At 42.3% G+C, this 26,833-nt stretch overlaps 1 pseudogene; it reads left to right on the forward strand.

Moving 5' to 3' along the window:
* LOC117212474 lies at positions 1 to 26,223 on the forward strand (annotated as a pseudogene).
* Positions 26,224 to 26,833: the final 610 nt, after the last annotated feature.

Genomic DNA, 26,833 nt, shown 5'->3' on the forward strand with positions numbered 1-26,833 from the left:
CTGCGGAAGATGGAAGGCGCACGAGCCGAGTAGTTTAGTCGCCTTTAACCGGCCTTAAAGTGAAGATCGGATCGCCGCCGATTACCGTGCGCGTGCACAAGAAAGAGAGAGTTAGAGCCACCGGCTTACCGTACGGATCGCGCCGAGAATGAAATTCTTTCTTTGCTTGGTAAAATACAGCAGCAGCAGTTGTAGTAGCAGCAGTCTTTCGTTGTACAACAGTCTCGATAATACAAGAAAACGAGTGGAACGTTTACGGCCAAACGACAGTAGTACCAGTGGCTGCATCGCCTGAACGAATTTTTCTCGTCGATAAACACAACACTACCATTTTTCACGCGTTCCGTCTGCTACGGGCATAACGAAGGAAATCGACGCCGTTTTTTCTTTCATTCTTTTTCGTCCTTTTTGTTTACGTATAGTTTGTTGCTCAGTGCCGCGTAATAGTTCGGTTTCGCGAGGCTCATCCATCATTCGAGACCGGGCCAAACAGAATCTATAGACAACGCCATATAGAAGAAAAAGAGGCGGGACGCGCCTAAGTTTGTTTTATTGGTTTAGTTTCTAGCGCGAGACTCGAACTCGCGCCAAAGTGTGTTCCACAGTGGAGGATACTATCTCTCTTTTGGGTTACAACGATAGGTGGCCGACAGGTTAGTACAGTGCAACTTATACATTTTTTTCCATTTTCGTCTATCCTTTTCTTTTTTCATTCGCTCGATTTTAATGGCGAATTCGAAATGAATGACGCTCGTAATCGCGGTTAAAGCATGTATCGACAATAGACCTCGCGCTTGTGTGCATTTCTTTTCCCATTTTGACAGTTCCACGCGAACGCCGCCACTCGCGACCGGTTCGAGCTGGAATTTCAATGAGAAACGGGATCGTTCGCGTCTCAATCGTTCCCGAGACATATTAACGTTAATATACTAGTAAACTTTATAGACAGATCCATCTCGTCAAGTGATACTTACAACGTATTAAAATTCTGCCAAATAGTCCGGCGTGCTTTCGAAGATTCATCTATAGCCTTTTGACTCGAATCCATGGTTTCGCGTATAAATATCGATGAGAGCTTATTTCGCGAAAAGTGAAATTCCTCGAACACTTTGTAGTAAGTTAGGAATTTCTTCTTTGGCAACTGGCCGGTCTACTCGAATTTATACTGTCTCTTATAAATAGAATTAAATATATTCGATTCACCACGTCTATTCGGTATGATTTTTGGTTATTAGTAAGTTTACCGCCAAAATTTGTGGTGTTTGATTTTTCGCGCGTAATTTCCGATTTCGGTAATTAATTTTAAATAACCGACGAATTTTGATCTATAAATACAAGAATAATCTTAAAATTTGATATTTTCGATTTTTTTTCGTATATATCGTTCTGATCTATTGAAATTCGGTTTTGGAATGTATATTTTAACGCATCATCTTTATTGTACGGAATTACTATTTTTATTGTTCGATAACTTTTTTAAATATTTGTCGATATTTTATTTTTCATTCTTCGATACGTTTTTCAAACGATAGACGAATTGATTTTTGATGTGTGATATTTCGATAACTGTTTTACTTCCAAATTCAAGTTTCCTGTGTTATTCAAAATAATTTCAAGATTTAACTATGACTTTCTTTGCGTGTATATTATTCTTGTTGGAATTTTGTTATATGTTTGACATTTCGGAAATCGTTTTACCATCGGCCATAGCCATACACGGGTTGTCGTTCATGTGACCAAATAACACGCGTCGCGTCTCATCGAGATCGATATACGTGAAAATATGTCAAGTGGAGATAGGCACGCTAACCGATATGTTGCACTTTCTGTTGCAACATTATGCAGTATGTCGATCTAGCCCGCGCTTTCGCGCGTCTCCTACGGTTTCACAAATTGGTGTAACTACGCCTCTGTATAGGAACTTTAGTAAGACAACGAATGGGAGGAGAGCGTCTTTTTTCATTTCGCTTTTGCCGGTGTGTCCTGCGTCCTTTCGTCTCACGAAGAAAGCCACCGTTAATTAGAGTGCGGTAGGAAAGCTGTCAGCTCGTTACACGCTCGAACGATAATGTTCGACGGAAGTTAGCGAGACACACGCAACACATGCACACGGCGCTACCTATATCTAAAGCTGTTGCCCGTGGACCGGTTTGTCTGTTTCTCTCAGCGCGTGTAGGCAGAAAAGTTCGATCCATCGATCGACGCTCTCGTGGCCATGGAATGTGCTTTAATACACTTACAAGTATGATCGTACGTGTGGTACATGTATATATAGATTTTCGAAAGTCCTGTCTAAACGAAAGCGGTCAGCCGGTGTCTTTATCGGGTCGGTAAATAATTTCTTTCTCTTTTTTCCTCTTACCCTCGCTCCCGCCTTTGTCGATATTCAATTTACCATCATGCACACGACTGTAGTAAACTTCGAAATCGTGTCTCTCTTTTACGAGCATATGCATATAGTGTGACATTAGCCTGTCGTGTATCGTGAAATTGAGTTTTTAAAGCCGATGAAGTGTCGCCACGCAATTTTCGTGAAAGTGTTATCCATTACCAACGAGATCGCGATACACGTGATTGTGTCTGTTACGTAACCGGGGAGAAAGAAGACTTATCGATTGGTAACAAGGTTCGGTAGAAACACGACGAGCGTTCGGTGAAATTCGCACCAGATATTATTACCGACGTTTCTTCCCAAAACACTTAGCGCGAGCTCTGTTGCCCCTGTCTGTTTATTATTCGACGAGAAACACTTTTTTCCCGCGTGTTTGGTCGACGCTTCGAGAACGGTTTCACGAAAGTTTATCTCGTTTCTTTTCTACTCTCCTTTTTCTCCTCCGTTTTTCTCTCTCACGAAGAGAGTAAACGCGAGGTATACACTGATGCTTTCTTTCGCTTCCAAGGCCGTTCTAGGAAGGTGATTTCCCCTATCGACCGTCTTTTGTTCGATTCAGAGGTAAAGCAGGGGCAAGTAGGAACGGATAATGTGTCTTTGTTTTTCAACGGTGTGCGTTTTTCACGGGTGACCGAGTCATAAAGGCCATGGTTTTTCTTTCTGTCTCTCTCCTTCTTTCACCTCTGTCGCCTTTCTGTCCCTTTCACTTTTTTTCATTCTTGTTGCTTATTTTTCTGGCCCTCATGCCAGTTTTCGATAAGAATCTCACGTAAAACGTGAAACAGACTCATTTACCATCAAACGTCTTTGTCGGGGAATGCTTGTCAAAATATTAACACCGATATGTAGTTTAGTTTTTCGGCGAAATCGTTCTCGAACCTTGTTTGTTCTTCTCGTAAATTCCGCGCAGGATTGTCTTTCTTGTCGATCGAAAAGAAACAGATGTGTATACCAGTTTTGGCGCGCGTATATTTTTTTGCGTTTTAATTCCACTGCTTTACTATCGTTACAATGTTTGGTCACATGGTACGAGATTGTAAAGAGATACGTAGTCGGGTTGTAAAATTTTGAGTAAAGACAAAATTTAATTGCTTAAATATATTTCCAATGACAAATAACTGTGTGGTAATAAATAATTCTATCGTTTAACTCTTTAATTGCTTAACACTTTGACTGCGAATGTATCCTGTAGGTCATGTGTTTTTTTTTCGTACAAAAAATGATAAAAATCTGTTCATTTTTATTTTTTTCATAATTCCAAAATTGTCCAAAAAAATGCTAAATGCTTGAAAACACCCACAGCACTTGAAGATGTTAAATAGAATCTATATTTCCTAATGTGCGGAATTTTTAATTATTTCCCAACGATATCTATTTATATTTTTCTCACTCTTGTTTTCTTTAAGCGCACTTTGTCTCAATAATTTTGTTTTTTTCAATGATACATGCAACGGCGTATGCGCATGTTTATCGCGAAAGTGACAGTTTCCGCAATAATCGGCGTTATGCAACGATTAATTGGCTCGCGGAGGGTGGTCGGCGCGGGAACGAAAAAGATAACCGGCGACCGCACGCGCGCTTTCGATTGTCACCGTCGAGGTGGGCCTAATCGAGCGAATGTAATGTTTGAGTTAGGCCGCCGACAATAAAAAGCAGAGCTTCTCTTCTGGTGTTGTAGATCCGCGAAACCGATACAGCCGACGAATTTCGTTGTAAGTCTCATGAGTCACTCGAGCCGCCCATATCGAGTCATTCCATTTGACTTTTCGATGCATCTCCATCCGAGCTCCCTCCACCTCTATCTTGTGTGTTCTTCTTTCTCGATGAACGTTCCCAACGATCACATTGGCTACGAGTGATCGCCAAGATCGAATCTCGTTGCCAGTGTGTCAATGTGCAACGTGTTAACGTATGCAAAGCGATGCGTCATCCCGCTAAAGAATTAGTTTCTCTTCGTATCGTAGATGCGGCAGGGTTATTCCTAAGTATATATCACTGATGTCCACTACTGTCCTCTTTGCATTCAGATGGTTATTTCGGAATACATAGTTGAACCGTAGACTTAGACAATCTGTTCTTTGCTTATGTGAGATTACACGAGATTCTAAGGATCTTACTGCAACACCTAGTGGACAAAACGTACTGTGAACCGTTGTCGGTTTGCCGTTCGGTGCAGAGAAAGATGCGTAACGGTTCCCTCACGCAAGGAGGGAAAAAGTTGCGTTCTCTAGGGATGTTTCGTGAAGCGGGCCGTGATTTATTCGAAGGCACCTCGTCCGAGCGAATTCGATTCGTACCGGTTCCTTTTTATTTTCTGTTCCCATGTGCAGAGGATTATCGACCGCTGTAAGTGTTTTGCACCAAGAACCCAAGTATGAAGTGTGAAGATGTTTCTTCCCAGTAAATTTATCTAAGTTGATTTTATTATTGTAACGAACAATTTATAAGTTACAAATTACGATCATCACATCAGCCGTATCGTTTATCGGAGGAAGCAGAATAGCATTTCTCATTTGGTATTATAATTTTCAATAGGCTTGCAAGCAGAAAATCGTAAAGAATGTGTCACGTGTCACTGATTTATGACCTTAGTTACTTATCGATAAATAGCGTAAATAACACATCTGTGAATGTAGGAGACATAAATATGTGTATAAATGCATGTATTTTTTCCCTAGTATAGTTGAAGATAGTCTTTTGTTAACTTGTAAAGATTCATATAAGAATACATAGTATAGAAAATACTTGAAGCGAACAATAGACCTGAGTCAATGTAAGAGACAACATGTCTATGGTGATGGCAAAAATGCATGAATTTTTAATTTCGTTAGAAATTTTTGTCGTTTTGAGCCTTTGATTACAAGAAATCTTTTCTCTAATAAACAAACAAAGTTGTAGTTATAGACATTCTGCATTTTCTGTTTCGTTAATCGTCGATATTTTATCCCATGTTTAACTGGCGCTTTTTACCAAGACGCAGCAAAAAAGCGTGCAAAGTGGATATGTCGGCAACGAAGGACGTCTATTTTTATTGCGTACACGCGAGCCAGTTCCGACCTCTGTTCGTATTTTCATAGCATTAACTGTACATATTCGTTTCGCTGATTTCTGTGATAATGCGTTGATGTTACGACACGCGGCGCAGTACCGAACAGTGCTGTACGGTAATGCAACATGCTGTAACTGTAAAGGAACCGGGCTGCTTTCTATGGATGATCGATTAGATAATCGACGAGTTTCATTTCCAATTGAAATTTATACAGATAGTGATAACACATATAAGAACTTTTGATTTTCTCTCTTAGAATGCCTTCCTTATTTTCCCTCTTAAAATTAACAGTGATTGGGGTTAGGTCTTCTTTTGTCGTATGTACTTTGTCTTTGGGTATTACACTATCTGTATAACATGCATAGTGCGAAAAACGTTGAAAGTTAAAATTCGGAAGGAAAATATTTAACCCTTACAGTGCTATGCATATATGCGTCTGGCGAAAGCTTTCGGTGTGGACTAAGGACGCATATATGCGTTTGTCAATTTTTCCGAACACCTACGCAGATGTAATACCATTACGTTTGTGGGAGATAAATAATGAATAATAAATAATTAATACTAAAAAAATAACGCTCTTGAATCTTTTAATCTCGTTCAAAAGAATTACTATAACTTATTACGGTTTGCGCTTTGAATAGTCAATCAACAGAGTTCAGTCTAGCGAAAAAGTACTCCGTCCACAGCGATCGTCAGCGCTGGTCCGCACGGACCGTATAGGCCGCGAGTATTCAGCACTCTAAGGGTTAAAGGCAAAAACTTCTTTTTTTTTTAACTTTCAGCGTTTCGCATTATGCATGTTATTCAAATAGTGGTGTAATACTCAATGACAAAGTTTTTAGCAATTTTATCAAAGGCTTGAACATAAAACGACTTAATTTCCTACGAGGATTTAACCGAAATGATTGTTGATGAATGGTATGGTTGATTCCTCTAGGCAAAATGCCGGTGCCGGTTTGGGACTCCTCTGACCTGGGCCTGTTAGGCGAGCCCCTGGACACTGCGACAGTGGTGTCCGACGACATATGGAAGAAGTTCGATCTTCCGGACTTCCTCTCTATAGATCACAGAGCGGACGTCAACACGGAAATGTATTGCGATCGCACCTTGGACGATGGCATATTGTCGGATCCACAGTACGACAAGACCTGCCTGTCTCGAGAGATACGTCATCACGACTGTATGTGGGCAGGGTTATGCATCAGTAAAGAACACAACAGAACGTTGCCTGCGAAGAAGGAGTCGCTAATACAGAAGAAGGTGCCGGCTGGTCGAAGCCTTTTGATATCACGAGCAAATACCGCTTTTATAGGGACTTCGTTGGCAGTCAATCAGCAACAGGCTCAGCAACTGTGCCGTGCAAGAAATCTGGAGAGCGACGGCGAATCCACTAGGCCGGATACACCACAAAGCTCCAGTTCCGATACAGAAACAGAGGACGAAGGTCCGTTCTTTAGACACGACCAGATCAACATACACGAGAAATTATCCGAGTGTATATCAGCACCAACTACCAAAACTGCACGAGTAAGCCAGAATAAGCGAAAGACCGGTCGACGTGGCAGAAGGAAAGAGCAGGATCAGTGTCAAGTGCATAGAGAGACGAATATCAGAAATACTCTCAGCGACCATTGCTATCACTTGAATCAGTCGTTCAGCAAGAATTTAGAACACCTTGGAGTGCAGACACCTTCCGATTCCGGTGAGTCACGATTCTGTTTTCCTTCTTCACGTTGTTCTTTAAGATGTTGTTTTATATTTCCGTTGTCCGTCGCGTCATCATACTCATATCTCTGACTATATATATTATATTATTATATTATACTATTGTATATAATATATTATATATAAGTATATAGATATGTATAGATACTATACATATAATAAAAGAAATAAGTGAAATACTATATATATGTACGTTTTCATAATTATAGGAAATGAGTAAGGAAGAAGTTGACCAATTTTCATTTCATTTTTTGCTCGTTGAATAGTTTAACCTATGCGTTGCGACATTGACTTCACTCCACGTGTCGTTTATACTTCTTCGTCTCTTTTTAATCACTATTTTTCCAAGTCCAGTTGAAATGAAATAATTACACTTAAAAAGAATACGTTCATTAAATTTTCATATTCCTCTAATATAAATATTCCAGATTTTTCATTTTTCTTATAGAATGTTGTATATTTTATCTTTGGTTAATAAGTGAACATGTTATCTAGTTTCGTAATTGCTAACAAAATAGCATGGTTAATTAGCGTGAAGGTTAACCAGACTATAATTCACAGGAAATATTAACATCGTTTCATTTTCATATGTCAATATGTATGCGGTTTGCCGTGAAATTTAAGTAGCAGAAATATACCTCTTGTTCTGGGTCGGGATACGTTTTATCTGATGCATCCGCCAAAGGATCAACCAGTTTATTCATCTGGTTCTTTTGTACCCTCCTAAACGGAGGCAGCAAGGTCGGACTAAGAATCCTCTTAATCGAGTGCAATTGAAGGCACGGCGCTCCGCACCCGGGAGAGAGTGCAGTTCGCCGAATTCGGGTACCCGCATGAGTATGCTAATCACGCGTTTGGTTATTCGTCATTCGTCGCGGCAGTACCGTGAATGCGACACAATCGAGAAAAGAAACTCGTTTCGGGCGAGTTCGGAGGTCGTTACGCTAACGTCCTCGGCTCGACAAAACGGCGTTCTTTCTTCGTGGCTCTATTCTTTGGTAGGGAACGGAAAAAGCGAAAAAAGGACGGAAAGAGATAGAGAAAGAAACCCGTGAGAATTTTGTGTTTGCTACACACGCTTGCCTTTCGAAAACCTGAACGCACGTGGGTCGCACGACGTCCTGTTTCGTGTTTGTGCAAACAATTTGATCCGCGTTAGTGTGCAGGATGGAGGACGAATTTTTCGCCATTTCTTGTTTTATTTCTCTTTTCATTTTCATTTACCGTGCAGGTTCCAAGGACAAAGAAAAGGCGCGCGCCTTTTGTCGTTTCCGCGGCGTGAACAATTTTCACATCTCGCAGGTAATCTTGCCGAACAGAGACGTTTTTGTTCCGTAAGGGTGTGATTTTTCAGCCATCCACGGGTGTCACCGTTTCATACAATGTATGAAGTGGTTCAACAGTCGATAGAGATATACAGAGTCGAGAAGGCCCTCCTTTCACGTGCCCGCGATCTCGTTGTCGGCATATACGTTCCTATATACGTTACCGACCCTCTTGTATATTTTACAACGGTATCTTAGATGCTCTAGCACCGTCTGCCTTCAGGACGAGATATTCCGCTCGTTTTAGTTTAATAGCGGCGAAGGTTATGCATTGGGTATACACTCGCCACGGAACATAAGTATAATTTAATTGCTGTATACGCAACGTTCATTTGCTTTCAATGACGAGGATGATTGCTATCGGTGAAGAAGGGAGTCGATGTTTATCTCGTTGCGTCAGTATCATTGGAAAATCTTTTACAGTAAATATATGATAAGGATGATTTTTTCTTTTAAGTAGCAATAAATAGGTAGAGTAAGAAAAGGGCGAAAAATATTTTAATGTGTTCGATATTTGACAAATGAAATATTAACGAGGGGTCTGTCCATTATACAGTGTATTAAAGTAATCGCATTAGCTGATAATAGTTCACTACATACGTAATCTAAATAAAGATCGTATTCGGCTGTTGGTTAAATATGTACTTGGCTGAAATATTAACATATTAAATACACATATAGCTCATTTTTGGACCTACATAATTTCACAAAGAAACGCAATTCTCTAGGTTGTCCAACATTAATTACTTTTGCTGATTTACCTGGACACATTATGCCAACTTCGTGCATGTGATGTTTGCATACGACATTCAATATTCGCATTAAAATACACTTGTACGTTTACAACATTCGTAGATACTAGTAGACATTTAATACTCGTTCCAAACAGTGAACATTATTTTTATCCGTGTCGGTAACTTCACGCATATTTAAGCGCACGGGCACACTTGCTTGTCTCGTGCCACATATAACGTAGAAAATTAGAATATCTAAGTCAGGAACATCGGAGAAGCAGACGTTTGATTATGTACGATGAATAGTATAGTTTAGGCCAATGTGTATTACATTTTACAGAAAAACAGGCTTATTGAATTGCAATAAACTGCTAAAAAGAATACAATTATGTTACAAGAGGACAAAGTTACTATAGAAAAATTCAGGGTGCAGCTCGAGTTTCTTAAACTGATTCATTCAATATGGAACGATGTATATTAGGTTGTTATTTATTACGATTGCAGGCCTGACCTCCTATCTATATGTAATATATACAAGTACGTAAGTCATTTGAAAAGTTCTCGGAACAGAGTGGTATTTTTAGTTAATTGTCAATAGCTTTTTCAACTCTTTCTTCTAACAAACATTTCATACACAGAGTTCGTTTCAGACTCTGTAACATGGAAATTCGTTTATATTTGCATCTCGAATTATGTCCACTTCATTTTTAAACCTCCAGATATTTAGAGGAAACATACTTCTCTCGGTTTTTTTTTAAATTCTACGACAGTATAACTCTTTCAGTCTTAAGACGCGCTTGGAGTCAGCACTGCGCAGACGGGTCCGCAACGACGATACCGGTGTGCGCGCGCAGAAATATGCAGGCGCGTCGCACGAATTTCTCCAGTGGTCATTTGGGTTGTTCGGTCTGGCAGCTCGCGATTAGGTTAACCAGCGGTCGGTTTTCAGGGCTCGTCATGTATAGCTAGCTTCCTCGTAGCCCAGTGGAGACGTCGTTCCATGTCTGCTTGATCTAACTATAGCTATAACGATTCCGGGAGAGAGTAAGAGAGACAGCCCTCGGAAGAGAAACAGAGAGGGGAGCTGTGCACAGTTTGGCGCGACTCACATAATTCGCTCGGACTGTGCACAGTGCCGTCTCTTCGACCTAGGGGAATGGTGTTGTTTGCCACCTGAAAATATGTTGCACCACATGGTGACATCTTAACGTCGTTTTATAGATACCGAGAATGCACGCACACGAAGATAGCCGATGTTATTCAGATGCTGCAGTTGCGCATGTGTGCGGGGTTCGTATGATAGGAGAACATGACGAGGAAAGAGTCGCGCAATGACCGCGTCGCTCTGCCTGCACACGCGTGTATACCGGTTGCAGTTGCGTGCACGTGTGCGGCGTCACTTAACGCGCGCGCACGTGACCCGACGCTTAGCCGGTGCGCACGGCCTTTCCTTCCGATTACTCGTCAAATCGAACCTCGGTGCACTGGGCCGTGTAGTTACGTCGTTGCCCTCTAATTCTTCTGCGTCATGCTTGCGACGCGCTCGGTACAATGTGACATTTCGAGCACGCTTACGAATAGCTGTCTTAACCTTCGTGTTCCTGCCAGCATCTCGCGGTCTTCGTTTTGGCTGATTATTGAATGTTGGATGTGATCGAGCAACGAAACTTGTAACATATCCTTGCGCATATTTCATATAACGAAGTACTTATATTCTTTGTATAAACAGTTTCTCATATACTTGCATAAAAACCTTCTTACAAGATACATACTTAACACAGGCAAAAAGCTCTGTAAAAAAAAGGGGAACACGATTGAGATCAAAGCTCAGGCAATCTATCTTATTCTTTTCTTTTTAGATTTTTATTCAATATTTACTTCAAGCTATGCGCGTCTACTATTCAAAATACGTATCCAGTAAATATTTTTTACGTTTTATCGTAGAAAGCAGCAAGCTAATCGATTTGGTGCGATACGTGTTGCGTTTACTCGTGACACATTAGCGATTGTATACATGATTCAACGAAAAATCGATAGAACCCGGAGACCGAGTAATTGTCTGTAACGTTTGATCGGCGTAGTTGAATTTTCTGAGTGGGTGAGGAATGGGAGAACGCGCTGGCTGTAAAACGGTGAGAGAATTCTTGAGCATAGTACGTCGACCGCGCAGCCGACCTCTTATAAAAGCTATCCGCCGTTTCCTGATCGGTCTCTTAATGGATCAAGAAGACGGCACCGTGTGACCGGACACCATCGCAGTTTCGGCCTTCGTGTTATCGTGTCACCGTTCGTAATTGGTAATTGCCAGGGCCACGACTTGCAAATGGCTACTTTTGACCGCGGTCAGACAGGTCAGTGAAACAACGAGAAACCGGTGCACAGGGACGAACAACGGCGTAACCTCGTTAAATGTATTAATGATTACATAATGTTGTTTCATTCGGAAGCCGTTAACGAGCATCAGTTTTTGTTTGATCGATGGAATAAGAAAGAAAAAGATGGAAAGAAGATGGAAAAAGATAAGATAGCAGGAATAGAGAAATAAATGTATGGATAACATTAGTCGATCCACGAAAAGTTTCAATATCGATGAGTCATTTCAATTCGAAGAGCATATATATATATATATATATATATATATATATATATATATATATATATATATACACGCACAATCAGCTCTCACTCTTACGTAATTTGTGATTATGAGATCTGGCCTCGTTTCTGGTGAGAAAGCACCCGTTCTTGATATCTGGCAAGACCTCTGTACCGTTGCCCTCTCGTGTAATCTGATTTGTTCGAGAGTCCACGGGATGATTTTTTTACCCTCCATTTTACCCGTTTGCGTTGATATGAGGCAATGTCCCGATAACGAACCAAACTTTTTTCTCTTCCTCTTTCCATTGCTTCTACTTACAGACTCTAGATAGTACGAAGGTTTTATCATCCTGTTCAGTCGATAATTCAATCCTCTCGATAATCGAGGAGAAAATTCCACCTCGGAAAAAATAAACACTGTTACATAGGATTCTATTCGATCGTGGAACACGGAGCTTTAAATTGAACAATTCCCTGCAAGAGATAAGGTAAAGTCAGGGTTGCTGCACCGGAGAGGCATGACGGCGAACGCATGCGCATCTTTTTCATGCGAGCAATGCACCGCGAACTAGGGGGCTGCGCCACGCTGCGTGACGTCTGCGGTACCTGACCGGTCATTTACTGCCGACCAGCTTACGTCAAGTATTACCTTCTCTGCTCAATATACCAAAGTCATCCAATCACCTCAAACTTCTACTTTTTCCGTTTATTTTGTTAAAACATAAATTTCAAAAATAATCCACAGTGATAAAGAAAATTTTAACGAGCACGCTTGATAAGGAAAAGAACGTAATTTTCAAGCGTTATCGCGTTGCATTTTACCTGCTGCGTTCACGGATGCGCGAGCATGTGTGCAGGTGCACACTCGGTTGAAGCAGGATCGTCGGAGCATGCGCAGTTAATCGCGCGGGAACTCGAAGGTCACGCGGTACCAAGTGACGTCAATCGATAGCCGGCCGGCCGGTCGGTCGCTGCTTGCGGTCAAGCGTGGGACCCCGCCGCGGCGGTTTAAATGGTCGCCGGAATGCGGTTAAGCCTTTTTGCCATTCGCGCCGTAGTCGCGTTCGCCGCGGCGAGGGATACTACAGTGGCGTGTTACGCGGGCACCGTGCCCCCTTGGCATCTCTGTTTTCACTTCAATATCTTTGAAATATTTTCAACTTTGTACAATTACATTTCATATAATGATAACGATGATAACGATACGTAATACGTGTGTTATCGTATCATAGGAATACAAGGATACAGATAAGCTCTGTTATTTTTAAGCTGTAATGCTAACGGTGATAGGTTAGGCTCGTGATGCAAAAAATAGCCATTTCGAATGGAAGGTCGAATAGAACGATGATTATCGCATTTTTTAGAATGTTTCAAGTTAGATCTTGTTGTCGAAGGTCCTGTCAGAAACACTAATGTGAGAATCTTTTTTATTATCTATTATCAAAGTTACTTATCTGCTATGTATTCAAAATTCAGTTTCGTTATCTCTTACATGAATAATCAGAAACGATTGAAAGATTTTCGCTATTCGTATGCTTTAAATCTAATCTATATTCCGATTAGAAGATTTGGTTTTAGTAGGTACTACCAAGAAATAGCGCTAATCGAGAAATCCATACCGGGGAATTATCTTCCACTTGCCCCGCCGTTAGCGGGAATTTCGCATCATAAAGTATCGCATTGAAAATATCAATATTTGCATAATACATACGTAGGATAGTTTAGTCTAGTTGTAATTTCCTCGTCAAAGTCGAAGAAAGACCGACGATTTCTATGCACGTGTGTCATCCACGTGACAGCAATAAGGAACTTATACATTGTACTCTATTTTTGCCCGGTAACACGTTTCACTCTTTGATCGAACGACGTTTATCTGCATTCGTGTGTGTATACGTGTGTTACGTGTAGCGCCAATTGCAGCTGCCTAGCGCCATTAATTACGTAAACCCCGGTAAGTACCGCGTAAACTTGGACGTCGCGGAGGATAGGAGGAAAGGGATTCTCGTTACGGAAAGAATGATCATTGAATTCTACGAAGTTATTTCTATTTTCTGAATCTCGGTGGTTTATGGTTTAACAGATTAATCATCCCGGTGAAAAATCAATTTTCTCAACGGAACACACGGTCAACTGATTCTTGGAAACGAGTGCCGCCTCAACGTCGAGGCATGTATTTTAGCGCGGAAACGCGTCGTGCTTAGAAATCGTTAGACTGGTCTGTCAGGCCTATTAAGAATCTTCATCGACTCTGTAATATCACGGCGCACGAAGGTCGTGCCAAGTCCTACTTTTATGCGCCGCAAACGTTGGAAAGTAAAATACGCGGTTGCAATATTTCTCTTTCCGTCCGTCGATGACAAGTTGAATTCGTAATTAACTCGAGCCATAGGAATTTTTCTATGATCGTTAATATTCAACGGAATATCAGATGCTAAGAAATTTTTTGTGCAAACACGATACCACATATTCGTCGTTAAGTATTATGAAAATCAGTATCTGCTAATCTATATATTATAACTTAATGGTAATACGATAAATACATTTTTTTTAATGATCTGTATACTTCTGAACATATTGCCTGTGCGACAAAATGATCATCATGCTGATTACGGGTTAAATTTCTGTACTATATTTCAAATATAAAAATGAAAAAGTTTTTATTCCGTTTGAATATAGAAGGAGAGTTTTGAAAGATCTGGATATTCCGTGTATGACGAAGTTTTTTTAATTCGAGGCGCGAGATGCATCGAGTATCGTCAACCTGGTGTGACTTTCCTCTTTGTAGAATGGGTTACCGGGTTGTCAGTACCGATCCTCTCGAGTTTCTTCATTGTAACGAGGTGTCAGGGTATATTGGTACGATCCTGCGATCCCCGGGACACATTCAACGAAGACGCCGGTTCGTCTTACGTCTGGACCTTCCTTTTTCGTGGTATTCGCACGCAACCCCGCCTAGCCTCTCCTTTACCATCGACCAGGACTTCATTCCGTTGCTCATGCAAATTCTCCAGTTGAAGGTTCCTGGAAAATCGCGCGGCACGCTGGAACGCGAGCGGAGAACGGGTCGCGCTCATAAAAATGTACGCGTTGTCGTCTGTATCGTCACCTCCAATGTGCTCGCCCGATTCTGGAATTCAGTGGGTGCAGCGTGCATGCACTTTAGATAGACGCACATATATACGCGATAAGCCATAGCCTAAGTTTCGATTTCAGCGAATCGGCGAAAGCAACGTTCGAAGAAAGTCGATGGCGCGCAGCCACCACGAAATTCGCGGTATCATTTTCACTTTGATCATTTTCCTTCACGGTCTGAATCGGTTTGTGCCAGTTACGAACGGCTGGTCCGCTACAAAAGGAAATAAACGTCGTGTTCGATATAGTAAGAGCATTGATTTGATATCGAGAGCTGTTCAACACGTTTTATCTACCTCGCGCCGATTTTAGCCGCGTAACGAAACGAAAGTGGAAATACGGCGCTCGACCGCCCTGATTTACTATTATTAAAATAAGTCTCTATCTCGGGTTCTCTCTCTCTCTCTCTCTCTCTCTCTCTGACATACACACACACACACACACATTCCTCCTTCTGACTGACGTGGGTACTGCATTCTGATAATACTGAAATGTGGTTTTACCGAGAGCGCGTAACGGTCCTTGCGGTTATTGCAAAACAATTCAGCCTGGCGGTATCGGTTTTATACGCAGGTGGGTTTGGCATCTCTCGAAGGTATTAGTTAATATTCTACATAAGTATAAGCTGTAAGCAATTATTTTCCCGCTCTCTTTCTCTTTTTCCTCGTTAAGACGTTACATCGTGTTACTCCCACCACGAATATTCGCGGTGGTGGTTGGTTACTCTCGGTTCTTTCACCAAGATATCTATAATTATGCCTTTCCCTCGGGAGAGCAAGTGGGTGCCTATTTTTGTGCAGGAACTCCTCCGACGTTGTACGTATAAGTGCATCTCCGGCTCTGACGTAATTCATTCATTCATTCATTCATTAAGTTCGGCCGCGTGGGAGAGGCTGCTGCTCTGATAAGTATCGTAGTAAAAACGTTAGGTCACTCTTAGGACTTTTAGTTTTATCGCTTCTAATTTTCATTCCGCGTTCTTAAAATCGATATTCCGTTTCTTGCTTGATATAAAACTTGAATTTTACTCCTCTTTATTTGCCAAATTTGTAGAAGAATTGAAGTTGAATATATAAGTTTACACGTAGAATTTTTGTTACTAATGCAATTTATTGGTTAGACTGTATATATTTGGAGTCGAAACATTTATTCCTCTTCGAATTTTAATTTCATAGAAGAATTTCGTTGTACTGAATTTTTGTAATTGATATTAATTACTGGTCATTTTATGCCGTTTCCGATACAAGAAAAAGAAGTACACATTAATAACCGATCATTTTTCTTCTGTATCAAATGTCTGGTCGACGAACCAGGATGCCTGCACCACCTCTGTAACAAGAATTAGGAGGTTGATCGCCGAAATGTCAGACAAGTAAAACTTGATTCGGGAATGCCGACCGGCATCAGCGGCGGCCAGAGAACCTTTTTCTTTTTGCCATTTTTTTCTCCCTCCTTCTCCGTAATACACTCCATACCACAATTCCCCTCTCTACAATACAAAAATAGCAAATTATCAATTTTAATTTCCGTCGCGAGTTTTATCAAACGTACATTCTGATAACGAACCATTCAATTTTTTCATGGATAAGAACCTGCATAGAAAATGATCGAAGTTTTTACCCGATACTCCAAGCAAAATAAAAAGACAGGAGAAAGAAAAACCTCGTAGGAGTAAATACCGCGTTGGCCAATTAAAAATTCGAAATTGATTAGATCGTAAGTAAGAGAGGACGTAACGAAAGGAGAGAGAGAATGTTGGCGGTTCGCAAGTTCTCTCGCACGTTCCTCCCGCGCACCTACTCCCCGATACGGCACTCCTTCCTCTTTACTCGATCGCAACGGCATGGCATGGCGGCAGCACGGCGGTTGTCCTCTTCTTATTGCATTTCTCGTTCTTCCGAGGCGGCATGCCAGACTCGCTCCTCTCTGCCTCTCTTTCTCTCCTGTTCTCTCGACTCGATCGAATGAGAAACAGAGAAGAATATGTATAGCCAAAGACAGTCTTCTAGAGCGAACAGAGGATGGAAAGAGAGGAGGAGTGGAATTGAAGAGGGGAGAAAAGGGAGGGAAGAGAAAGGAAAGAAAAGGTGGAAAGAAGGAGACAGACGTAAGAACGGCGAGTAACTGGCAATTTCTGTGAGTCAATCGAGCAAGGAAAAAGACGATGGAGGAGAGATGTCTTTCCCCACGTCTGTATTCCATAGATACAAAAGTGGTATCGATGACGATGCGTCAGTAGCGCGGAAGTCGTCGTCAACGTTCGTCTAGCGCGATATATGTGACGGTTCACGCGAACGTCGATGACGCGATGTGCATCCCGTTTCGTGGGCGGATCTCGTCTCGTGGGCAGAGCTTAATGGTGTCTGGTCACCGGGTCGTTTCCTGGCTACTATCCCCCAGATACGTCTGCCGTATTTCGTATCTCGCGTAGGTTGTTATCCATGGTAGTATCTCGCGGCATGCTTTCCAAGTGCATCCGTGTACTCACGCGAATACACGGGGCGGATACACAGTGGAGCCCGGAGACTCCTCGTAATTGGACTTGGCCGTCGGATAGTAACGCGTTATGGTCTGTGATTTTTTTGAACGAGCTTTACCTGTTCGCTACGTACTTCGCTACCTTCCTCCGGTTACTCTTGCTCCGATTCGAACAAAGTAGAACAGAAAACGCCAGCGGGTCTTCATGAATTTGCCGATAGCGAAGTAAATTGGCAGATGTGTGTGGGTGGTGGCTCGTCGTGTTGAGTCGTTAATGTTACCTTTAAATCAAAGGGGTTGTCTAAGTTGGTATTTAGAGTAGAGAGTTGTTAGTCGGAAGAATTTAACGAGCTCGCTCGCGAGGCAATTAGAAAATTCGTCTCGGAGGTATGTCTCGGCGCCGTTGGCTGGCGAACATCGTGTGTATCATCGTGCACAAGGAGAAAATCCATGGATCGTTCGGCTTCTTGCACGCAACGCGCCGATTTCTGTGTCCCCCGCGAACCGTTTCTCGCGTGGAACGCGATGCCGCCGCGGTGTTCCGTGACTTTCGAGCCGTCGACCGGTACCTGGCGAGAGAGAAAGAAAGCATTTTGCACGTCGTGCGCGCGCGCGCGCTCACTTTCGTAACTGGAGTGGATGAGTCGCCTGGTAGTACGAGGCATTAGCCGCGAGCGCGCCAGAGACTTGGGCACGACGAGATTTATGGCTTCGCCTCGTATACGGATGTGTACATCCAGTGACCAGGAAGAGAAACGTGCCGTCACGTTCGCATATGTGGCTCCGCTTAAAGGGATTGTCATCTCGGGATAGTTCGAATCGTGGGATTCGTTTTTGGGGACAGAATTCCACGAAAAGTAATTTCATGCCGTGCTCGTCACCGAATGCTTTTTGCTTTGATATCGCTGGAATTCAGTCTGCCCAAGGTTAGAGAACGATCGAGCAAATCGTCCAACTGGCACAGGAAAAGAAAATGATAGAAGAAGTCGCTTGTCGAATTTGTTTTACATATTTAAATGTCGACACAACGTTCGGGTGTAATCTGTGCACGTTTTAAATGGTCTTTGCTGTTATCATCTTGTCCGTCGAAGCTCTCGTTGGAAATGTTACGCGATTTCGAGAAAGTTAATGATCCATAAATGACGAATTAGCGCAACACTCTGCTCAGAGTTCGCGCGGGTCACTATGGATGCAGAGCGCTCGTACAGATTTCTAGCGGAGTTCACATAGATTTCTCTTATCTGACGGCTATCTGTTGTGCGAAGTAACGGATCATCGGACATTGGCAGACCTACATATCGTGTGACGGGTCTGCGAAACTCGAGCGCGAAACGCTGCGATCTTTTTCTATACGAGTTAGTGTCAATGGGAGTAGCGAATCGGTATTTGACTGCTGTACAGACTGAATCACGTGCCACGTAATATACGCTGAGTTGATTCTCTAGCTACAGTACCGATGGTACGTTATCTGCTTACTTTCCCCTTGGACTATAGGTTGTAATGGAATTTTCACGCCCTTCTCGCTGCATACGGACAGATTAGCAAGCGCGTTTATGCACGTGTATCTCGAAAGAGCGCATGCTCTCCTCCGCATTGTGCTATAATTTTTTCAATTCTAGCTCGTCGGCGATAGCGATCGTTGCCTCGCGTAACGGAACCACCTAACGCCGAGCCTGGCTAAATTCCATAATTTATATACAGACTTCTCGCGAGTCCAGTTCGCGAGCCTCCCGGACACTTGTCTCAGTTATCTGCGAACGGGATCAAAGAAATTTATATACGCTACGTTCACTTCCAAAGCGAGCGTGCCGCACGCGTGTTACACGCAGGGTTACCGCGTTCTGCGCATTGTGTTTTCTCCCGGGCGAGAGGTGTACCTCTCGCTGCCTCCCCTCGGAAAATATTCGGCCAGCCAGACGGGTGTGCCGCGCCCTGTGCGAAACATACAAATCAAAACGCGTAATCAGCCAAAAGGGATTTGTCGGGGAAAAATTGCGGGACTTTCATCCGGATACCCGACGTTCGAGGGTGTGCGGAGCAGAGAGATAGGAAAATAAAGAGACGAGAGAGACAGCTTTATACAGTTCAGCCTAAAGAAGAGAAAGAAGAGAAAGGAAATTCATCCCTTCTCCTGGTTTTTTGAAGCTCGCTCCGCAGGCAGACAGCCGAAGCGACCGTTCGATATCACGAAAACCTCTCCCCTCTCTTCGTGTCTCTCTTGTCTCGCGGTCGCCTATCCCAACGAGAGAGGAGAGCCGATCGATTCGCGTCGACGTACTACTATGGCCTGCTTACACGGAGAGCACTGACCCCCAAGGTCGCTCTTACACGGCTGCACGTGCTGCCGCGAATTGACGTTACCACCCTTTCCTCTTCCGTCTCCCGCCAATCTCCCCCTTCCCCCGGCGAACATCGCAACGTGGTCGACTCGCGGTTCACACCGTACACCGTCATCGCTACCCCTCCCCTCTTTTTCGCCAAGCAAAATTGCTCCTCAAAGTTTCCTCTCGTCGCAACGTCACGTCGCGTCGCGCCTCTTTCTGGGCCGCCGACCTCTTCCGCAGCCTCCTCGCGCGCGCCCTCTTTTGCAGACGCGGCCATGCGTTGTCACATACGTGTACACTGTACACGTAGTACGTACGTTCCTCGCCATGTCGTGTTTCTTCCATTCTTGTCCTCGTCTCTTTTGCGCGCGATTTGCGCCTCTTCCTGACTCGGTTTCTGCTTCTGCTAATTTTGGACGAGTTTCAGTCCAAGCCGAGTGGGATAGGTTGGGAGAAGATGACGACGTTCTCTTTGACGTTCGTGATTCCGTTTGTAGTTATGTTTGGTAGGTGTATTGGGTGTGTGGATGTTTGCAAGAATCTTGAAGATTTTTGTAGATAATTTGGTTAATTTGGTTTGGGTTGAATAGACGATGATGTGTGATGAATTTTCAATGTTAATTTGTTAATTTTCTTAATCCTTAGAGTGCTATGGACGCATATATGCGTCTGGCGAAAGCTATCGGTGTGGACTAAGGACACATGTATGCGTTTTCTGTAAGTGTCCGGCATGGACTAAAGACGCATATATGCGTTTGTCAATTTTTCCGAACACCTACGCAGAAGTAGTACTGTTACGTTTGTGTGAGATAAATATAAATGCATTCCTTATATATAATGCATATATTTTATATCAAAAATCTACTGCTTCGAAACAAAAATTTAATGAATTTCATTTAGCGTTGATACGAGACATTTTACGAAAATATTTCCAACGTAGAAGCATGTTAGAAGAAGGAAAAAGAAAGTCTGAGGATTTACCAATTTGTTTAATCGATAGGCTTTTTTCGTCAAAATGCCCTAATCGTGCCGGCACAACACAATTATCAAGAAGAAAATGTGTTGTTTGTGTGAAAAATACGAGAAGGAGCGACACGCGATACGAATGCAGAAAATGCGATGTCGCATTATGTATCGATAATTGTTTTGAAATTTTTCACACACAACTGAATTATTAACTCTCTCGTGCAAAAGAATTACTATAACTTATTACGATTTGCGCTTTGAATAGTCAATCGACAGAGTTCAGTCTAGCGAAAAAGTACTCCGTCCACGGCGACCGTCAGCGCTGGCCGCGTGCCGTCCGTGCGGACCGCATAGGCTGCGAATGTTCAGCACTCTAAGGGTTCACTGATAGACGATATTTCATAAATCTTTAAATAGTCGGTTCTGTTTTAAGAATATTTTTTTTTACTGATAAATGTCATTATTTTTGAAGCTTGATCGTAGTTTCACTTGCTATTCAAATATGCTAAATAGTCAAGCTGGGAGTCTTTCATAGTGCGTCACATGTACATATTTCATGTTAATGTGTGATGCAAAATTGGCGCATCAGACATGTAACGTGTGGTAACTGGATAGCTCTATGATCTATATTTAATTCTTTTCAATATTAAATTAAAGTCAATCACAGAAGTTGATCTAGCAAGACGCAACTCTTATAATGCATTTAACCATTTATTTTGTCACAGCAATTAACTATTCATGAACTGTCGAATGAAAATGACTAGTTCGATAAAGAAAACGTAACCAAACACAATTCGAGCGAACGTTAAAATTCTCGTTCTCCATTAAAGACTCGTATTAATGCAATATTAACATAATTCCTGTATTCTGGCTACGATTCACGGTCTTTTTCGTAAAATATATCGATCAACCTTGTTCAATTAGCGATTCGATGGTCTCGACTTTTCGACTGCTGGGTCATGCGACAGAAGAACGAAATACGAGGCACTTCCTTCCTCGCTGAGAAACATTAACGCCTTGATTTGCGCACGAATTTCGTATAAATTATCTGTACAATGGAAGTGGCGTTTATTTCGGCGCGATATATTGTAACGTATGAGTCACTCACAGAAATAAAACTAATCGATCTCACTTTCTAAAAAATTTTTTAATTATAGTCTTTCATTATAGTGACTTTACCATTTTCAAGTTACATGCAAATTATTAATAAATTTATGTAATTATCGTCGCTATTATTAGATGCAAACTATAAATGTTCTTCGATAAGAATGGAGAAAATAGAGAAGAGCGGGTAAAAGGAATGTAAATCAAAGTGAAACAGAAATAGGTGGCACGTGGGTCGACGAGTATGATGTCGGGTGCTATTCCAGTGGAAAAGAGACGAGACCAAAGGGGAAGTGGTTCTCTCGACTCGCGACCCTCGGTGTTCCTTCTATAGTTAGTTTAGAGTTTAGGTGGCTCCTCCTGGTTATTTTTAGAAATTTCGCGCCTTTTCACAGTTGCTCACCGTCGACCTGGCGGCACGCCAGTTTCGGGAAGATTCGTGCGTCTGGCCTAACCGGCACGATGATACACGTGCAAGCGGCGTGTATGTCTGTGAAACGAAGGCGGAGGATTGCTGCGTTCGTTGCCTTGCACACGGACATACGCGCCACGTATGCGGCGTCTCTCCTCTCCTTTGGCTTCTTCCTCGTTCTTCGAGAGACTCTTTCCTCTTGGCCCCGTTCGAGACTTTAAATGGATTCAACTCCAGCCTCCGATTAATATTTCATCCAGCGATGATTTTCAATTTGGGTCAGTTATTCGAGTTCTTAGTAGAATTGACGTTCAAATAAAATCGATAGATTCGTTATTTATTTGCATTTGTTAGAATCAATCGACCCTGGATGATAGATAGTATTGGAACGGTTGATAGGCGTGTGATCTAAAGGAGAAAAGTAGAAGGTGCTTTTTTTCTCGGTTTGCCGGGCATTAATTAAAAATTCACGCTGCGATTGCAGCGGCCAGGTAAAGTGAAACCGGAAGACGCGGCTGGATGTTTTGCAGGCCGAGCGTAACGTGTTCCAAGATATTCTACATATAGCTAGGAATTTTTGTAATTTAAATCGATAACTGACCGTCTGTATTTTGTGTAACGAGACACAGTCTCATGGAAGCGGGTGGTAAAAATCGACAAGGTTTAGTGAATCCAGTGCGGGTGATTGAACTCAACGAAACGAAACAAGAGAAGAAAATAGAAGAAAAGGAGAAAAATAAACAGAAAAATAGTAGAATTAACGAGCTCTTCCTCTGTCACATCGGAGAGGAACTTGGGATTTTATATTTCAGGCCAAGTACGTTTCACGTCCGATCTCGGGACATCTATATATTTCGCATCTTCGTTTCTCTCATTGCAGATAAAATACCGAAATCGTAAAATAACTACTATGTGTAACTACATATAAGTTGGTTCACATTAACAGAATGATGTATGAAAGTGCAGCGATCGTAAAGTGAGCGGATCGGATTCAGGTAAGAGAAACGTACTTCCTCACCGTGAATCGACTTTACGCTTCGAATCGACGATGTACTTTTCATCGTTAGATTCCTTTATCAAACCATCCCTTCCCCGCCATTTGTTACACTAACCTCGCCACTAATACATGTTTATTCGGCATCGAACGATACACACCGGGAATTTATCAAATGTCGCAAAATACGGTTTACCACGCCGATGTTGTCCGGAATTCAATTATAAATGTATTTACGAGCATTGCCCGGTTAATGGTTCGTTTTATGAACGAGCTGTTGCGGAACGAAATTTATCCGTAAATCGACCGCACGTAATCGAACCGCTATACAGACAGACAGATAGAGAGAGACCGATATACGAAGAGAAAGGCTTCCTGTCGTGAAACGCGCGTCGACATTGAGCGATTGTATCCCGAACGTTGTCCTTGAGGAAAGAGTTACGATCCGTATCCGCGGTAGAGAGGAATCTGGACCAACCGGATTTCCACCGATTGTGCCAGACGCTATGGATGACACAGTTTGCAGAAACGCCCACGGTGTCGTATGTCCCTTCGAACGCCTCCGCAACTGTGGCCACGTGCTTTCAAAGGATAACCGTTACCATATTGATCTTCCTTTTTTTCTCCTCTAGTAGGGTAGGATCGTTAGAACCCTCACCAAAGCTTCGATATCTTAAGATTCCTTCTTGTACTTTGCACAGAATAATGAAACTTATACGTACATTACGAGACTCCGTTAGTTAGACAACGAAAAAACGAGAGAATATCGTGTACTTGAGACATAGCAAGAAAAGATATCTAAACGAGAAGATAATTCGAATCGCTATCACGCTACTGATTTATGATAATTACAACTGAGGATATTAACATCAATGGAATTTTTCTTTTAATGGGAAGTTATATCTTCGTAGAATGGTCGTCGAGCTGTTTGTCGCGCCACTAATAACGATGTAAATATCTTTATACGCAGATTGCTTAAAAACTGTTCCTAACAAAATTTGGCAAATAACAAAATAAATTACATAGCTCGGCTCGAATATTTTTCTGACCCACATAATCCTATTTTACTCCGTTCTCTGACGGCTCGTACGCAACGTCTTCTATCGTGGCAAAGATAGACCATAGTCTATTTAGTCTGGCTCGTAACCGGCAGGGAATCTCTCGAGATAAACGATATCGATGGCATCCGGTTTGGGTTCAGGGTCGATTCGAAGTTAGCTCACTCTCACGTGACACGATCTCTTTCCGTTGTCCGCAGTCAGCCTTCACCCTGAATATAGGATTGCCGAGGTGAAAACAGAGCCGAGCTTGTTCCGTCCCGACTAATTAGCGACGTTTCACGGCTGTCCGCGAACGCTAACTGCTTCTCTAAAGAAAAAATACTATCGGCGTATCTCGCAGCATCTTTGCAACTCGTACGGGTGACACTGTCCTTCGGTAAATCGCCTTGATCCCTGATTGCACTCAGGCTTAATTCGAATAGGGAGAAATGGGATTGTCTCTTTTTATACTGCATTCTAAGTAGAAGATTTCTTGCGAATAGTATATGTATTTATTTATTATTGTTATTTATTTAAATTTTACAATTTGTCCAGTAGGACATTTGGTAAAATATTATAGCTTAGTGGTATAATAATATAACATGTGGGTGGCTACCTCCAGCGGGGTACCATCTTCGTGTTTGTTAGGTTATATCCTTTGTGGTATATGTATTTGACTAGTAACCTATTAATTGTTAACATAAGTCTATTAATCTATTATCGTATTAGGTATTAGGTTGTCTGAAATGTTTCTTTCGTTTTATAAGGAATTAATACAAGCACAATGTTTTCTGTTTTATATTAGTTTATTGAATCAATAGAAATAATAATAATAGAAATAGAACGAAATCGATCATATGTAATTCAATAAAATAATATAAAACAAATTATTGTTCATCTATTATCACCTTATGAAACGAAAGAACCTAATAATAACAGACTTCGCAGTTAGAACGTCGAAGCAGTCAATAGTAGCTATGTGGACTTTGATTTTATGAGGAAATGATGGAAAAGACCAATTGTAACAATTTATGTTTTAGTGTCTACATCTAAATAGTTTATCGTATGAAGCTACAATATGACTACAATAGACTAGAATACGAATAGATTTTAGATGAGAAATATTCGTTCGTCCCAACAGTTTGAATCGTCAGTTTCAACGTATCTGATATACTTAATCTAAATATCTCGTTTCGATTATTTGGACAAGTTACGTTCGTCTGAATAACCATAAAATTTCTTTTTCTTCTGCCTGTTACAGAGGAGGAAGAGATCGATGTGGTAAGCTTCGACAAACCGTGCAGACCAGCGGTTTTACCAACGAATCCAAGTTTGGCCGACCAGCAACACTTTCAATTAACAGTTAACACCGCGTTCAAAGAGAAACCACCAGGTTCGAGACCTCGTGGTCGACCTCCCTCGAATCCAGCACGGAAAAGAGCTGCCCAGATCGAGCAAAAGCCAGCTGGCTGAAGCTCGTCACAGGACCTGTCAGAGGAGAAAACAAGGTGGGACGCACCATGTCGTCTACGTCCGTATCGTCTTCGTCCGTATCATCTTCACGCTTCGATGAGATCAACCACATCAGAAGTTCACTCCGACGATGAATTAGACACTGAGAAGAGGAGAGAGAGCATAACAACATGGAACGATAAAGGCGGATGGGGAGTTACGAAATGCGTTCGGGGAGCTACGCATTCTCGTGCCAGCTGTTGAGAGAGGCACCGAAAGTCGCGATTCTCCGGGCGAAGCGTCTGCATCATGGGCAATGCAGCCAAGGTGGCGGATTTGAGGCGGCAACAGGAGAAGCTTCGTGCGTCGCTCAGTTATCTAAGGAGGAGTCTCGCCATGACGCGCTAAAGGGAGAGACTCTGACCGTGTCGAGATTTACTCCAGCACGACAAAGATAATACCTTGCTCGGAACGTTGTAGAGTCGAACTTGCATTTACCCTGGTGGATCGGTGACAAATCTTCACTCGGCGATTTCGAGATCGAACGCTATTATCGAAAATAAATGCCTTTACGCGAATGACAAAGACCGCCCGCCTTGTCTGTTTTGATCTGGGTATCCACTTTCGGTCGCGCGACGGACGGGGAAGAAGCACTTCAAACAACGTGTTTTCGGAGAGTCAGAGTGCGCTGTTTGAAGAACATAGAAGAGCCTGGTCTGGTCATCGACAAAGAAAAATACTGTGTTGTGGTTCTGTGATTCACTTGGGCGGATATGGGAAAACCGAATCTTTTTAAAATCTGTTTTACCATAGAAGAAACTTTAAGTATATTTGTGTATAGACACTTGCGTAAGAACAAAGAAAGTTAGGCCGAAGGGAGAATCGAAGGGGTGGATGAAGGGGTGAATGCGTATCGAGAACGAAGAAGGAATACCGTTCGCGTCGAATCGGCATCAAGTGCTGGAAGAAATCGAAGAACCGACGCAAACAGCTTCGAAAGAATATTTATACGTATAGGTATGTTTATAGAAAAGATACTTCGAATGGCAAGTTACTAAAGAGGCGGAGAATTGATCGTAGATTGCTTTGGCCAAATTCACGAGTTATC

The sequence above is a fragment of the Bombus bifarius genome, unplaced genomic scaffold (assembly GCF_011952205.1).
Source record: "Bombus bifarius isolate JDL3187 unplaced genomic scaffold, Bbif_JDL3187 scf7180000007970, whole genome shotgun sequence".
NCBI lineage: Eukaryota > Metazoa > Arthropoda > Insecta > Hymenoptera > Apidae > Bombus > Bombus bifarius.